The 13,747-nt window shown below is 41.5% G+C and overlaps 1 protein-coding gene across 11 annotated transcripts in view; it reads left to right on the top strand.

Moving 5' to 3' along the window:
• Positions 1-13,747, top strand: part of ARHGAP26 (Rho GTPase activating protein 26) — a 207,506-nt gene that overhangs the window by 40,098 nt on the left and 153,661 nt on the right. The window lies entirely within an intron of this gene.

Below are 13,747 nucleotides of genomic sequence, written 5' to 3'. Positions count from 1 at the left end.
AGCTGAGTGGGGGAAGATCTGGTGGTGAGTCATTGTTGCTTTCAAGTCTTTAGAGGGCTTCACTCGGCCAGATAAATAGCTCTGGGAAGATTTTTGCAATGTGTATTACTTTCACTTTGCAACTAGCACTAATAAATATTGGTAGGGTCAAAAAGTCAGCCAGCGAATGAATTATTCCTTTCCCATACTCTCTTCACTGCATCAAGACAGCGCTGTCTTCCATCACTCTCTTCCCTCACTCGCCTAACACTGGTACCTGCTTAGATGCAAGCATGGTATTGTAGCATTTATCAATATGCACCTGTCCTCTGTTGCTTGCTTGCTCCAGTTTCCTAGTTATCACTGAGGCATGCGTTGTACCATTCAGTGCAAAGGGTGCGTAGAATTTATCTTTGAGATGCTCTCTCTGTCTACTCATGCTGCAACTTGAAGGCTAAGTGTTTTGCTTACGTGTCCCCTGCTGCATTTGTGTGACCTTCACAGCATTTTACCTGTTCTGCAATGCTTTCTGCTCTTTCCATTATTTTAATATGTACAGTGCATCTTTAGTTAACTGTAGGCAGGGTTTTTTTTAAGGGCTGTGTACATAATACATTAAAACAACAAATTTAAATAATGCAGCAATCTTCAGTAGAATAAACAGAAAACCTACTACTGAAAACTAGGTAATAAAAACAGAAAAATGATAGGTTACATTTAGAAATCTTTCTGCAGTCTCCAAAAGATAGGCAAGGCTGGTGCCTATTGGCCATGGAGGAGAGATCTGTGGATCTTGGTGAAGGAGCAGCTCGATTTGAGAGAAGCTGCTCCCTCAGGTAACCAGGGCTGTACACTCACTGTACCTTTAAAGGCTATTCAAAGCATTTCCCTCAAGGAAATGTAGTCTGTTAACTCTGTGAGGGGCTAAACTACAGTGCGCAGAATTCTTTGAGGAAAACATTGTTTTTTAAAATGTGTTTAAAAGGTGCAGTGCGTACACAGCCCAGGTCCCCAAACCTCTAGGACTTAGTGTATCAGGAGTCAGCAACCTTTTTCAGCCGTGGACTGAAACACCATGTGGTGGGCTGAACTATATTTTGAAAAAAACAACAATAATGAACGAATTCCTATGCCCCACAAATAACCCAGAGATGCATTTTAAATAAAAGCACACATTCTACTCATGTAAAAACACGCTGATTCCCGGACCTTCCACAGGCCGGATTGAGAAGGCGATTGGGCCGCATCCGGCCCCCGGGCCTTAGGTTGCCTACCCCTGTAGTATATCAATCCAGTTTCACAATGGAATGCATCTGGAGCTAAGGAATGGAAACGAAATCACAGATTCTTTGTATCTTCAGGGCCAAGCTGGATATGAAGCAGCCAAATTGTGTGTCAGGACTGGATTGCTGACAAATCCCTACAAAACGAGGTGGGGGTGATTTTCAGACACCTTTTAAGGAGTGTTGCATCCTTCCTTTCCGGTGCTCTTCCTGATAGGGGTTAATTCTGGTCTTGAAGCCCTACTGGAATGGATAGAAGCTGTTTCATAGATGGGAAGGGAAGAAGAGAAGCAGAAGGATTCTGTATGTAGCTGCCCATGTGCTTTAAATCCCCAACATCTACTTCTCATTATAGGGTTTGGCATGATGGAGCAGTTGGTATGCCCATAACATATTTTATATGCTCCCCACCCTCCTGAATACTGGAACCTATTCTTGTAGTCAGAATTGGTTTATAATAGAGAAAGTGAAGTGGCTTATTTTGGCCCACAGAACATTTTATCTGACCCACCCCCAGTGGCCTTCCTAGATTTTATACAAGGTGTAATTTAGGACTTTTTTTTTAAAAAAAAAGTTTTAGTCATAAGGAATTTCTTTCAGAAAAGGTACCTATGTGATAGAAAGACTACACGTTAAACATGCCATAAAGGTAAAGGGACTCCTGACCATTAGGTCCAGTCGCAGACGACTCTGGGGTTGCGGCGCTCATCTCGCTTTATTGGCCAAGGGAGCCAGCGTACAGCTTCCGGGTCATGTGGCCAGCATGACTAAGCCGCTTCTGGCGAAACCGGAGCAGCGCACGGAAACGCCGCTTACCTTCCCACCGGAGCGGTACCTATTTATCTACTTGCACTTTGACGTGCTTTCGAACTGCTAGGTTGGCAGGAGCAGGGACCGAGCAACGGGAGCTCACCCCGCCATGGGGATTCGAACCGCCAACCTTCTGATTGGCAAGCCCTAGGCTCTGTGGTTTAACCCACAGTGCCACCCGCGTCACTAAACATGCCATACTGTATATAAAATCCCATGCCCATTTTTGGGAAAATGAGCCTGACCAACTGTGAGGGAGTTCAGACTACTGGCAATGTATATTTCTTTAAGGATGTTCCTGAACTATTGTTTAGTTTCTTCCTTAAGTGTGTCACTAAAATCTTAAGAAACTGTATCTATTATGTAGAGCTACAATATGGTTTGGGAACAGAGATGTTTGGGAAATTGACATGTCTAATTAGTCAGCTTGTTGTTGTTACTTTGCAAAAGTTGGTTTTCTCCTTTTTCATTGTTTTCCTGTGACTTAAACGGTGACTTTATGGAACAAAGACAGACCTGATATTGGAAATTCTAGAGATATCAAAACTTCCTAATAGTTTGAATTCCAAATGAGCTAAATGTAGGAGAGTGTGTATAAACAAAAGGTCCTCCCTGCCTTGCAAGCCTTTTTCTACCTGGTCTGGGAGGCTGAGGCCTGGACTGACTCCAGCTACAAAAGCTGAAGCTGGTGCTTTGTTTATGCGTTTTTGTTGGGCAGCGGGAGTTGTTGCTGTTACTGATATTATTATTTTTGTATCTTTATTTTAGTTCTTATTATGATTTATGTGGAAAATATTTAATTTGATTATGTACTTTTTGATGTTTTATTTATTGCTCATGACTTTCGTTACACTTGTAATTATGTGATTTTTATGTATTTTTTAATATTGTAAGCTGCCTTGAGCACTTTTTTTGGAAAGGCAACATACAACAAATAGAATGATGCATGTATTAATCCCCACCTGCCTTAGGAATAGTATTGCAATACCTTTTTATAAGGACCCCTTAAAATTATAAATTTGTGAGCTGTCTTTTTGAGTTTCACATATATCTTTTTTTTGAAGCTCTTGTTGAACTGAGAGGTAGAGGGAGAGAGAGGCAAGAAGGAAGAAGAAAGTTGCTTGTGTATACTAAAAACTCAGTTTGTAGGACTTAAAATGGTGATTCAAGATGTGCTTTGCAGTTTAATTAGAGAGAGGCTCATATGATCCCTTCACATGTTCGAAGACGTGAAGGGGTCTGGATCTGTGTGGGCTAGCCCCATTCCACACTGCCACTGTGTACTGTTGGTTGTGCATAGAGTTCTTCTAAGCAAGGGGGTGGATTAGTGCATGCGCCAAATGTGATTGAGCTGTAGGCATAGCTGCTGAGTTTCGTGGTTGTGGGGAGCTAACTTGTATGGCCCTTAGACCTTCTCACATGACCTTTGAATGCATGATAGTGTGAGCCCCAGTACAAAAGATTGTGCCAAAGCGCAGTGTTACAAATAAGCAATAACCAGTCTACCTTTCAAAATATAATCTCTGTTTTAAGAGTGTAACATATGGGAAAAGGCGTATCCTAACATGTGCTCCAACAGCTATGATCGCTGGATGATAAGGAGGAGCTTTTGTGGTTCTTTAGTTGAAACATTACAGGTGCTTTTTCTCCTTGCAATCTTCCCATTCCCTAAACAGAGTGAGTATTGACAAGCCAGTGCTGATGGTTCAGTCGATGGAACCAATTGATTTCTAGTCTTTTGAGTTGCTCCCTTGATCTCTGCCTCCTAGGAACAAGAGGATAGTGTTCAATGCAGTTAGAAGAACAAGGAAATCATGCTGAAATAATTGTGGAATGAAATTTTGTTTGAAATTTGAGCAGACCTGAACTACCTTTCATCAAACTAGGTCTAACTTTTAATATTATTAAGTCCTCAAGGAGAACCTGTGAATATTTGTTTACCATCATTCTGAAGCCATGCTCTATTTTGTGCTATGATCAATAGTAGTTGGTGCCCATTGAGACTGGCAGACTTAGAAGGTTTGGAGACCTACTGTAGCAGAACTGCCAGCTAATTCTATCTTTGTTTCCATCTTTCTCCCTGCTGAGGAGGCTTGAATACAGTACCAGTCCCTGGACAGGTTGAAAGTAGGAAAGCAAGCTAGTGGAGATTGGCTATGGACAGACTGGGATTGGTGGTCCAGTACCCTATTTACTCTAAATCAATTTGCCCCAATGGCTATGGTGTTGACATGGAAACCTCAGACTGTTTCCAGCTTTCCATTGCCTGGTAGACGGATGGAAAAATGTGGTATCACTTCTAATAGTTTACAGTTCTCAACCACAGTACTCATCTGGTTAAAATATGGTGCAGAAGGCTCTGTGTTGGTGGGTGATTATGCTAAAAGACTATTTTAACTTTCTTTGCTGCAAATGAATTTTCAACTTCCCATTCCTTCTGACTTCAAAGGAAGAAAGGGAAGGAAGGATAAACTTTGGAAGATGTGTATTTCCTGTTTTAAATATAAGGCTATTAAGCAACTCACTGTAATTTGTTGAAAGGAAGTACAGAAATAACATCTGTGCATCTTACAGAGCCATGCTCCTTTTTGAGTAAGCACGCTTGAAGTTCTCATGTTTGTTTGGCTTTTGCCAGTTTAGTGCAGCGGTTATTGTCTCTTTTACGTGAGATAGTTGCAGTAATACCATTAAGCAGTTCCACAAGTCCTGCCATTGGTTGTCTCATTCTAAAAACTTATCCACAAACTTTCTTAATCAAAACGAAGAAACCTTATTAATTTCTAGTGGCGATTTAGTGTTCTGACTGCAGTTAGTTGTTCATCCAAGATGCATAATAAGTCCTGTTCAATGGCAGCACAACCTGTGTGCTTCTTTTTACAGACACACATTTGTAAAAGCCAGCCCCCAAAAGGGAGATTTGCTGCTGTAAACAGCAGTTGATTTTCCTTTAACCTGATTGATGGAGGAAGGGGGTGAAAATAAAAGTGGCATCAGATAATGAGGTCAGTCATGTCTCAAATGGATTTTGGCTTCTCATTGCATCAGTAATGCCTAATAAAATGTTAATGCCTTGAACCAGATGTCCTGGATTTATGCCCAGTGTAACTAATTGGACAATGGAAATTGTACCCCCTACCGTGGAAAATACTGTGGACCAACTCTTTGGATTCTAAAGACACCCCCCACATGTTCTTTCCTATCTGAATGCCATGCCAAGATAAAGCTCTCTGCGTGTAAATTGTGTACTGCTTGTAATTCCTGATACCATAGTCCAGAATCTGTCTTAGGGTTTTATCCAATGAAGTCATCCCATTAGGCTAGGACTTCCACTTTCAAAATAGGACTTACTCTCCCTGTGCCCCCCCCAAGGGTCTGTGTTCCCCTCCCTGGAGTAGATTTGGAGGAGCGCTTGGGAGAGGAGAAAAATAAATCCTGTTGCACAGGAGGAAGTTCTTGTGCTAACAGGACAACGTCATTGGAAATGCTGTACAACCCTTCACTGAATGTCACACACATATTTTTGAGTGGGCAAGATTTGAATACAGTTCAGATTTTGCATGTACGGCACATGTGTAAAAGAGTTGCTACATGGAAAAAATGTGAACAATACCACATTACGAAGAAATTGCTTTCTCAGCAAAGTGGCAAAGAGCATATGCTTTGCATGCATAATATTCCAGGTTCAGTTTCTGGCTGCTTCTTTTAACTGACTCTCTGGTTGGCATCTGTCTGTCTCGGGAGACAATGGCAGAGTGCGCCATTGGTGGTGAAGTCAAACTGTTGGAAGGTTACGGTGCCTGCTGTGGCTGCAGAGACCAGTATGAGAGAGGCTTGTTTTATTGTGTTTCTTCTCTCTGCATTCCCCCCAGCGGTCATTCCTCCTCTGGTCACTGTTGTAGAGCAGTGCTTTTATTGCCAGAGAACTTGAAAAGTCATAGACAGTGCCAGGCTGAATAGGCCAAAAGTTTGACACTGTATGTGGAACGCAAACCTTCAAATTGTTTTTCTTTTATGTTGTGTGAAAAGAAATGGGTACTGTATTTGAAGTCTTCTGTGTTTTTCTTCTTTCATTCTGAAGCAGCCAATTCTCCACATTTGCCCCAACTCATTTATCTATCATATTTGCCACAAACATGTATTGAAAGGGTATTTGTTGTTTTGCTTTGCTCTGTAATATTTCCTCCCCATTTGAAATCTTCAGATGAAACCAACTGGAAAGTCTTCCTCCCTTTTGATGTTTAGTTACTATGCACTTTCGAAGGATGAGTGTGTGCCGAATCAATTCTGTTGGGGCAAATATGACAGCCCTATAGGGAGAGATGAGCTCCCAGTTCTAAAAGCCTTATTATTCCTGGCGCACAGTGAAAATCTTTGTTAGATGATATTCGGCAGCATGCTTTGATTTGAAGGATTGCAGTTGATTTTGGAGGGAAGGAAGCTGGTCATGAGGAAGAAATAGTGTTGGAATGCAAGGTCTTGGAAATAGAAATGATACCATCCAACATGACTCTGTTTCTCTAGTAGTTGCTAAAACCTGAAACTGGTCTTCAGCCGAGTCAGTTCCTTCAGACAGACTGTGAAATGGGGCACCACTTGCACACAAATGTTGGCTTGTGGGATAAATTCAGTATATTCTTGTAATCCACACATAGAGTGAGAAGCCCGGCATGACACTTATCTAAATAGGAGGATGCTAAGGAAGAGACATTATTTTTGGTCCCTTGTTTCTCCTTTAGTGTTGGTGCAAAGGAGGAATCATGACCAGAGTTGATTAAATTTGTAAAAATTGAGCTGTCTATTCCAGAGGGAGTTTCTCCTTCAGTTTCTGTTTAAAAAGGTAGAGAGAAGCCATTGTTTAGTGTCAGTCTTGTCCAACACCTATGCAGTGAAAACTCTCTGAGGATGCGCAGTTTTCTCTTTCTTGAACAGTGGTTTTGTTGCTTTAGGCCAGTTACCCTCTTAATGATTAAAACAAAGGGGAGTTTCTTCTGCTGGAGAGATATCTCTTGCTGGAGAAGGATATCCTTGGGCGGTTCTATTTTATTGCATTTTAAACTACTATAATTAGTATTAATGGATCTGGATGCCGCAGTGTATACAACCTGCTCCGCAGGAATTTTTATGCAAGCTTTTCTGCCTAACCCTGATGCTTTATGGCTCTTTTACAACCCTGTACCCAGTGGCCATGTTAATAATAATCCAGTTATACAGTGGTACCTCAGGTTACAGGCGCTTCAGGTTACAGACTCCGCTAACCCAGAAATAGTGCTTCAGGTTAAGAACTTTGCTTCAGGATGAGAACAGAAATCGTGCTCCGGCTGCGCAGTGGCAGCAGGAGACCCCATTAGCTAAAGTGGTGCTTCAGGTTAAGAACAGTTTCAGGTTAAGAACGGACCTCCGGAACTAATTAAGTACTTAACCCGAGGTATCACTGTACGGTGAGCCGTACTGGAAGGAGGACAGTTCTGAAATGACTTTTAACTAGAAGAATATACTTGCTTATTATCTTACTGAGATAACTATGAATTCTTGGCTATGGAGTTAAACCACCTTTCCCATTGTTTTCAATGGGCATGCTGGGTTGCAAAACTGAGAAGAGGCCAGCCCAGAGAGCAACAGGCAAATGTGATTTCATAGCCATTGGCACTGGGTTGGGGAGCCTTTGGCTGGGGCTGGTGGACATTGTAGCTGCACAACTTCTGGAAGGCTGCTGTTCAAGAGGAATCTGTTCAAGAGGTGGAAGTTGAAGTTCTAAACTGGGAGTGCAGTTGCTACTTGCAGATTAGTGTGTGTGTGTGTGTACACCAACTGATTTTCCTTCAAGTCCCAGGTCCCAGGGTATAGTATGAAGGTGTAAATACCCACCACCTTGCTGATCTGGTTCTGGTCAGAGCCTGGTTGAGACTCCACCAGTGAGCCACATGTATGCCATGTTGAGAGTTCCCTGATGGAGGAAGTGAGTGATGCAAATGTCAGGAAGTAAAACAAATAACCCAGCAATGGTTCTAGGGAAATTCCCTAATTTCTTCCAAAAGTTCACATTTAAATATTTTAGCAAAACTTGCTGGAGTGAGAGATCACTGGTCTTGCAAATCTTTTCTTTAATGTTCATAACACCTGATAATACTCAAAAACATTTTGTAAAAATAGATATCCATTAATTTTGTTATTGTCTTTCAGGGTATTCTCTTTCCCTACCCCCACAGACCCCCAATACATCCGTGAAGAAGTCATTTTTTTCTATCTTTTGATGAAAATGCTGAATAATTGTGCATTTAAGAAAAGAAATTTTGGCTGACCAATCAATTTCACTGTAGGAAACTTTGTTTTCTGCTGGGGTGCGTGCAACTCCCTAAGTGCCGTGGCTGATAAAATGATGCAGAAGTATTCTCTGGTGCTAAGGCCCCATTTGTGTCCTTGCTATGACCCCCCCCCCATTACAGCGCAGTAGGTGCTATAAGTGTAGTTCTGTTTCTTCTCTCCAATTCCTGTTTAAAGCATAGGAAGTTGTAGGGGCGGATGCTTAAAAACACAGTGATGCAGCAATTACTTCAGAATGTGTTGAAACTCAGACATTGCAGAAGTACCCTTTTCTAACTTTTACTGTAAATGAAAAAGGGGAGTTCCCTTTCATGATTCTGTCGAAAAATGCATGTTGTGTTTTGCAGAACAGCCCTTAAAAAAAGAGACACACACAAAGAAACCAAAGAACTACCATCACCTGAATCATAATTAAAGTAGACGAGTTGTTAGGTCTAGCTTCTTGTCACTTTTGCACCTTCTTCGAAAGGGCCCTCAAAGCTTCCCCTCTCCTCCCTTCTTCATCTGAACTCCTGCATGCTGCAACATGTGAGATCTCTCACTCATACATTTAAGCCAGGGAGTTTTGTATCCATTCCGTAAAAGCAAGGTGGTCTGTGACAGGTCCATGTGACAAGTTTAGCACTGTGTGGATATTAGCCTGCGCTTTGCCAAACTTAAATGCGTGCCAAACTTAATTATATGTAGAGGCATTCCTGTTGGCTAGCCTCCGATTGTGAACTGCCTTTCCCTTGGAGACATGTCAGAAGCAAATCTGTAATGATCTCGTAAAGTCTTGTTTTATCTAGCTTTGACCAGTCAGGATTGTGCAAGCATTTTTGGGGGTGTGGGTGGGTGTTTTATATCCTGTTTCATTTGTGTTTCTGCATGGAAATCCCTCCACAGCTCTGGTTAAGGGTCTCTTGAATAACTTTATAATTGAGTTCTTCCCTTCATTAAGGAAAAACTGCTTCTTTTCATGAAAACCAGATGAATAATGGAAAATATTAATGAGGATTAAAAAAAATATTATTATTTTTTTTTGGGGGGGGAACCTCTCTAAGAGTGCAGTCTGAGGCCTGAAATGACACTGGTCTTAATTTTATTTCCATGTGTTTGTAAAAATCACTTTCAAGGAAACAGAGATTCTAAGAAAGTAACTACTATGTAAAATATGTGTGTTGGTATGTTTTACAGAATATTTAGAAGCCACTAAATCTCAGATTCTTGGGATGAACAAATTAACCTTCCTTTCATTTTTATTGTGGGTCAAAACATACAGGAACCTGTCTCGCTTTGTGAGCCATTAGTCGTTTTCTGAAGTTTTTGCCCCCATCTTTCCCCCAAGCCATTTGCTGCCCTTCCTTGACTGATCACTTTATCCCTCCTTCCTGCAATCCTTCCACTGCATTGACATACTCCTGGGAACAGTGAGCCCACTGGGAATCACACTGTGTGTTGCTTGTGAGAGAGGGAGGGGGAGAGAGATATGATGATGATGATGATGACGATGACAATGTCATGCAACTACCAGCATGTTTTGCAGTGTGTTGATGTCACAAAGCAAATTCCCAAGCAAATTAAAAGTAAGAATTGTGCTTCCTGGCCTCGCCCTGAATGAATGAACATTTTTGCCCCTTGATGCAGCCCAAATTATTACATGGATAGAAGGACTGCAAATTGCCACTGAAAGATTTTGCAACCCCCCCCCCCCCTGAGATCAGTCACTGGGGTGATTGCATCTGTGTGTGTTCTACCCACAAGCAGACTTTGCACACATGTTTAAATAGCATTGCATCTTTCTTTCTTTTTCTAAATTGAGAAAATCTGAAGCACTGAATTAAAGGAAATTAAGTACTAGGCCAATCTGGAAATTGGGGAGTGTTAGAATTTTCAGTTGTGTGTGCCCATGTTAATGATTGGTGTAGCAGATTGCCATCTAGTGGCAAAGTAAGAGAATTCCCATACTGCTTCGAATAGATGGAATGAATTGAAAGTGCCACATTAGGCTGAGTTCCAAAATGCTACTGCAATTCTGCCCATGCCTCCCAAGTTTGGTGCAGTATATTATTGCGATATTTATTAAGCATAATACCCACCCCATTTTTCCTGTGCCCTGTATTTTTTAAAAATACATTTTAAGCCTAATGGCAGAATCTGTGTTGCTTTTATTGACTTGTAAATGGTTTATAATGAAGCATTTATTTATGAGTATAAGTGTTTTGGATAAATAAAAATGAGTAAAGCAATTGTTTAAATGTTTCTGTTGGGTATTTTGGATCATTTTGCACATAGACTAAACCTGGTTGCTTAAGAGTCTTTCTCAACCAGGTATGCAAATTACATTTTAAAAAAACACACACTTAATTACAGTGCCTGGTTGAACAGATAAGGCTTGCTTCCACATAAACAACTGATAGAGCTCACTTCCAGTAATAAAATTGCACTCCAAATTTGTTTCCTCCTGCCCCATCAGAGTACTGAAGAGCATCTCACTGGTGTCCAGTGGCTTTGTTTTTGAATATGTTTTTGGGGGAATTCTGAAATCTGACCACACTGTGTTCTCTTGAGGTTTCTCTGAACTGCACTTGTTGAGAATGTTGTTTCCCCCTTCTAATAGTGACTGTTTAATCCCTAAATTCTGCTGAGTCTTGGTTGCTGCCTGCTCATGTTTTTTTTTTTTTTTTAAAGGAGTTTATTGAGCTCCACTTTGTGTGTTTGGCAGTTTACACTAGTCTCTTTCCATTCCTCCCTTTTCTGGTGGAATGTGGCACTTGGATTCCTCCCAGGAGCCAACAAGATTGAATGATGCTGTAGTAAATCCATTTTGAATGGGAATTCACAACACATAATATAGTCAAACCACCACTCTAGCTTATGGATGTGTGTGCATAGAAGACTAAAGTGTAGCAGAATACTCTGCAAACAAACTCGGTGGCATGAGGTCAGCATGCATCTTACAGAAAAGGAAATGACTCTGTGTGTAATTAACATTTGCTTCCTTATTATAAATGGAATGACAGAAAGCTGGCATAGCTTCTGAGTAGGCAGGTTAACCTCTGAATCCTAGTGAGCCCTTCCATTTCGGAGAGGGTTTAGTTCTTCTATATGCACAACATAGAAGTGGGTCTTGCTTGCAAAACAAAACCTTTTGGAAGGCTTGGGGATTATCTGATTTGGTTTATTAAGTGGATTATGTTGTTCTACTCAAATTAGGCTTGTTGGATAACATCTGGTAGCAACTGAAGAGCTAGTGGGTTTTTTTGTTTTTGCTTTTAAAAATGTGACTTAATTGAATTTATTGAAAGGTGGTACTTAATTTTTTTACACAGTTTCATATGGCCTTCCATGCCATGCAATCACAAGTCCACTCTTCGCTCTTAAGGGTTGCTGTTTCCTTTGCTGTTTTCCATATCAATGGAAGGGTCATTTTGAAGTTGCAGCACTGGTCCCATATCTTATTTTATAAGCATGTGAGTGTAACTCCTGTTCTGATATTTGGAAATAGAGTGACTAAAAAGAAAAAGAAACACATCTTAGATAATTTTTTTTAAAAGATACACATTTGTGCTATATTTGTGTGTATAGAGGGACATTTGGAAATAATCCCTGTATTGTATTTCTGTTACACCTTACCGTAGTTGGAGAAGACTGGCCTGTGTGCCTCTCTGCTCAGTCTGCAACCCTGTGGACGGGCAATTTCAAGGCCCCTGCTAACCCTTCTTATGGTTCTTTGTCCCTTGTACTGCCCTTCAAACAGTGTTAAAAACTCAGATATATATATTAAAAAGGTAAAGGACCCTTGAAAGTTAAGTCCACTCGCAGAAGACTCTGGGGTTGTGGCGCTCATCTTGCTTTACAGGCCGAGAGAGCTGGCGTTTGTCTGCAGACAGTTTTTCCGGGTCATGGCCAGCATGACTAAGCCGCTTCTGGTGCAACAGAACACCGAAACCAGAGCAGCGCATGGAAACGGCGTTTACCTTTCCGCCGGAGTCGTACCTATTTATCTACTTGCACTTTTTGGTGTGCTTTCAAAATGCTAGGTTGGCAGGAGCTCACCCTGTCACGGGGATTCGAACCACTGACCTTCTGATTTGCAAGCCCAAGAGGCTCAGTGGTTTAGATCACAGCGCCACCCACGTCCACACACACACACACACACACACATATATAAAAGCTGGGTGCCAAATGGCACCTTAAACTACAGTTGCCACAACAGAATGCCTATTCGACAGGGGGTTGGACTAGACTGACCCTTGGGGAGACCTTCCAGCACTACAATTCTACACTTCTATGATCTCAGCTACATTGCTTGACTAGAGCCTGTCCTTAATACAATTCACTTGGCCCAGTATGCAAGTAGGAGAAACACGCATGGTGGAAATGGAAATGGTATTCACTATGGACTAAGGCAGAGCTTTTTTAAACTGTGGCTTGTTGGTTCCATTTGGGTGGCTTGTGGAAAGGCTGCAACACAGTCAAATATATCTGTGCTGAGCTCTGCACTTACTTTCCTTGATGTGATGATGGGAGGATTGTACGCAAGTCCTGGCTCGATGGAAACGTCAGCTGCCAACCTGGCGTCCAGAAATCTCCATGTAGTTGCAATTGGACCTATTCCAGTAGCAAAACGCACCCGGCGCCGGGGGAATTTCAAACACTGGTTAGGAGACCCCTGTTCTCCTCACAAAATTACAATTCTCTGAGTTCTCTGGAAATAGGGATTGACTGTTAAACCACCCTGGGAATTGTAGCTTTGCAAGGGGAACTGGGATGTCCTAACAACTCTCAACATCCTTAACAAACTACAGTTCCCAGGATTCTTTGTGTGGTAGCTATGACTGTATGATTACTGTTCTAAATGTATTGTGCAGATGGATACTGCATCTGCATCCTGAATTCAGCTTTCTGCAGCTTTCTGAAAGCCTCTAGGGTCTTTGTCCTAAGAAATCAAAGTGTCAGTGTTTTTTGATATCTGGGCTATTAAATTCTTCACAACCATGGTATATATAAGGAAGGTTGATGTGTGTGTGGTGAGGGGGGATAAGGGCAAGCATTTGTGCAGGGGATGAAGGCTGGAGTGATCTGTCTTTTTTCTGAAGGTGTCTGGTGTGTGTTTTGTGCCTGCCACTAAAGTCTTCCTTTCCCAGATGCCTTTCTGAGAATGGTGTGACATTTCAGTATTGGTATCAAAGGAACATTCCTGTCCTTATCAGACTGGGGTCACGTAGAACGTGCAAACTATTTTATTTGCATTGTTGAAAATAACGCTATAGTGGTATTTTGGGGGGTGGGGGTGGGAAGAAATGCAGCAAGCAACCTGGATGGATAAGGCAAGGTAGAATAATTATTTTAAGTAATTAAAGGCAATTATG

This window comes from Podarcis liolepis (assembly GCF_965112155.1).
Source record: "Podarcis liolepis genome assembly, chromosome: 2".
Taxonomy (NCBI): Eukaryota; Metazoa; Chordata; class Lepidosauria; order Squamata; family Lacertidae; genus Podarcis; species Podarcis liolepis.
Note: the sequence above shows the minus strand (reverse complement) of the source record. Positions and strands in the feature narration are given on the sequence as shown.